Here is a 4039-nt window from a genome sequence, read left to right as displayed (position 1 = left end):
CTTTCCAGGTTTAAGTTCTGGCCTGGCCTTTTCACTAGTCTTAACATCTCCCCCAGACTGGGGAATGGCGCACAATAGACAAGGATGTGGGAGTAGCTGCTTAGTGTTGTTTGTGACTTCCCCAGAGAAGGAGATGGGTCGGTGAAGTCTGGGCAATTGTCTGTGACTTCCTTATCAGAGTAAGCTATGGAAAGATGTTGAGAAATACATTTTACCTTTCGTATATATTATGGTACTTGCCTTTTCAAAAAAAAATATTGTTGAAACACATGATTCTAAATCTCTTATTATGTAATAGTCATTTGTCCAAATACATTTTCATATACTAATATCAAGTATAAACCAAGAATTAAAAGCTTCTCCCAGTATATTAAGTGCAAGAGAGACATCTTTCTATTTGTCGAAGTCAAAATCAGCAAACTGTTTTTAGATATCATGTATGTTGTCACTGGATTTTCAGACCTGTTAACATAGTAGCAAACTAGCTATTGAAACCAAAATGTGCATAAATCTCCCAATTAGTATGTTCTTAATTTAGTCGCACCAGATTAACCCATCTATGTGCATTCCATATACCACATTTGGGAAAAGAAAATATCCCTTTGAATTATTTGAATTTTTCATTAACTCCATTATTCAACAATACATTCAAATTCTTTATGACAGTGAATGAGTAGATATAAATAGAATGGATAAATATAAATCTGTAAGCCAGGACTAAATTAATATGTCATATGCATTATTTCATATGATCATCAAAAACTCAATACTGTACTTATTATTATCATTCCTATATTGCAGATAAAAGCTAGCTTAGCAGTGTTAAATGACTTGCTCAAGGTTACAATGTAGAAGAGAAGAAAATTGACCACAAGCAGCCCAACTTAAGAGCCCACGCACTTAATCACTGCTATGTCCACATCATCAGGCATTTGTGGTCATTCAGTGAGACAATATCTATGAAATCCTTACGATAGTGTGTCGCACATGACCAGGACATGATGTGAAACAGAAAATGTTGTAGTGAAGAGTGTGGACTCAGGAAAATGAAGATATGGTTCAAACCCTACTTCTGCCACTTAGTAGCTGTGAGATATCTCCGTGTTCCTGAATGCAAACATGTAAAGTACTGATAATAAATGTACCTATTGCATAAGGCTATTGTAAGGATTACATGGATTAATTAATATATGTAAAGTCCTTAGAACAATGCCTGGCACATAAGAGGAAATGTAATTATTAATTATTATGACAAAAGTAAGCCATATTATTACCCGACAAAGGCTGTGGATTCGTCTACCCTGCATGCTCAATAACAATTCCTGAGACACCAGGGTTTCAAAGAGAGAAAGTTTACTACAAGGCACATAGTAGAAGATCAGATGGCCTAGCAGCCCAAAATCTGTCTCCCCAAACTGTAGTAATTCTAATAGGTGTATTATAGAAATGATGGGCAGGATTTAGGATAATAAGCACAGAAGCCCCAGATGATGTAATTAGAGAGGATCTAATTATTGAGCATGCCCAGACTGATTACATGCTTAGTCACAGAATGTATGTAAGAGAACGGTGAAGTATTATAATGAAGTATAAGTGACTTGTAGATTAAAGTCTAAGCTACTGCTTGTGTCAGGTGGGCCCGCTGTGGTTAGATCCAGTCTTGGTTATCAAGATAACTTTGGGCTTGGAGTGGGTTAGTTTTGGGCTAATCCAAATCCCTTCATTAATAAACATTAGGGGCTGTCTTTAATGATTACAGACTCTGAAGTTGAAAAACTGGATAATGGGGTACACATGAAGGTTAGTTACAAGGTTTTTACCATCACAGGGGCAGAGGATAAGGGCAGTACAGTCATTATCAGAGATCAAGGAAGCTGGCCTACAATTTAGAGATTTCAAGAATTTCCCTCTGTCTACTCTAATATGCAAGAAAGCAAAAAGGAAATGTCTATAAAAGGATTCAGTAATAAAAATCACTCCTTAAATCATGATTTCTCAGTTATACTATCATATCCACTTTCTCACACTCTTGATTTTCCATAACTTTAATAAATCATCACTGGGAAAGCTAGTGGTTGGGATATCACATAGTCATGCCAGAATCTTGTAAGAGTGGTGAAGCCAGCCATCCAAATCAAGCTAAACTATAATATTATGACATTTTATTACCCTTATTCTTTTATTGCTGGGATAGGAGAGTTCTATTTTACATCCCTCATGGGCCAGTTTTAGGGCAAAACTTGCGTTACATTTCTATGCTTCCTTTTGTTTAGCATTGCAAAAGACCATCAAATTTTTGGGATGTTTGACATCTCTTGGAAAGCAGCAAGCTAGGAGGCACACTGATAATTTAGATTTTCTTAGGTGGAAAACATGTACGATAAGAATTCAGTTGATTTGCTATTAACTTTAAAGTAACCATGCTCGTGCTGGTCAGTGAATTCAGTCAGATGATCAGGTCACTGTGTCCAAATCTTTAAGTGGCACATCTGAATTAAGCTTTCATTGTAAGGTCATGCCCTCAACTCCATCAGTTGTGGTTGTCTTCTCTTTGATTTTAATGCCTAGCAGTCCTTCCCAGCTGTAGCAGCCACTGCTTAGTGAAACTTTGCCACAAACTCTGGTTCACTGACCCCAGTTGCTTAACAAATTTGTTGCACTCCTCTTCAGCCCACCCTTGAAGCCATTGATCCAAAGCTGTAGCTGGCACTCCAAGATACAAAATGGTTTGTTTGCCCCGGACACACTAAGTTACTCCAGATCATGTGTCAGTGGCTATAACTTTCCTGCCACTGCCTTAGCTCCCAAGTCCTGTAGGAAGCATTCACACTGGGGACCTGACCAACTGGCAAACCAGTGGAGAATACACTTCATCTCCTGGAAAGTGATGTGAGGCATTGGCGGAGGGGAAGTGTTAGTGATGCTGTCGGTTACTGAGGGTAAGGACAGTAGCAGCAGAGAGGAAGATGAGTCCAGTGGCATCCTCCTTCCTCCTCTCAGAAGATGCCCAGAGACCACCACAGGAGTCCTTAGACTCCAATTACCCCCGCTGCTTCCATGTTTCCTGAAAACGTTAAGTAGGTCTAGCCCGATATCCACTTTTAAGAAGACAATTTATATTTTGTAAGACACTCAAGAGAATACAAAGCTACATTTACTCGGAGTATCTCCTTTGCTCCTTACATTATTATAGTCATTATAACCATTTTGCTGATGAGGACTCTGAGCATCAGAGACGTGAAAGGATTTTTCAAAGTCACGAGCATAAGAAGGACCTCAAACTCAGACCCTCGGGCTCTACAGCCATTTATATCACTTATCCTACTGCTTTTGCTTAGGTGGACATGACACCTTCACCACCAGTTCTTACCTCTGAGATCGTTTGGAAGGAAATGTGGGTAACAGTTTACTTTAAAAAAAAAAAAGTAAAGAAACTTATAAATAGGAAATCTAAAGAGAGAATTCAGAAATATGCTTCTCTTCTAGAAATCAAAGGGTGCTTAGGAGTGCAGAGAAGGTATAGGCAAACTATGGCCCGTGGGCTGTACCTGGTGTGCTGCCTGACTTTGTATGACCCATGAAGCTAAGCATGTTTTTTACATTTTACTTAGCTTTCTGACTCTGTGTTTGTGCCTTTAGCATGTGATTTACATTTTAAATGGTTGAAAAAAATTAATAGGAGAAGATTTTGTGATACATGACAATGATAAGAAATCCAAATTTTAATGTCCATGAACAAAAGTTTATTGAGACACAATGCATTGTCTGTGTCTACTTTGCATGAAAACAACAAAGCTGAATATCTGTGACAAAGACTGTATGAACCACAAAGTCTAAAAGATTTATCATCTGGCTCTTTAGAGAAAAGTGTGCTGCTTTCTTTGCCTCTGCATCTGAGTGTTGATGGCATTGGTCTGTTGAGAGGAAATATGTTTTAATAAAAATGATGCCAAAATAAATGTCCTCCAGTGCTCTCATACACCCAGCACATTCCCATGGTAATGATTGCCTCTACTATGTCTCTGAGTAAGCATGCCAG

At 38.4% G+C, this 4039-nt stretch overlaps 1 pseudogene; it reads right to left on the bottom strand.

Moving 5' to 3' along the window:
- Positions 1 to 2564: 2564 nt before the first annotated feature.
- On the bottom strand, positions 2565 to 2982 carry LOC143664336 (uncharacterized protein C14orf119 homolog; annotated as a pseudogene).
- Between the last annotated feature and the right edge of the window lie 1057 nt (positions 2983 to 4039).

The sequence above is a fragment of the Tamandua tetradactyla genome, chromosome 20 (assembly GCF_023851605.1).
Source record: "Tamandua tetradactyla isolate mTamTet1 chromosome 20, mTamTet1.pri, whole genome shotgun sequence".
Lineage (NCBI taxonomy): Eukaryota > Metazoa > Chordata > Mammalia > Pilosa > Myrmecophagidae > Tamandua > Tamandua tetradactyla.
This window is presented reverse-complemented; position numbering and strand designations above follow the sequence as displayed.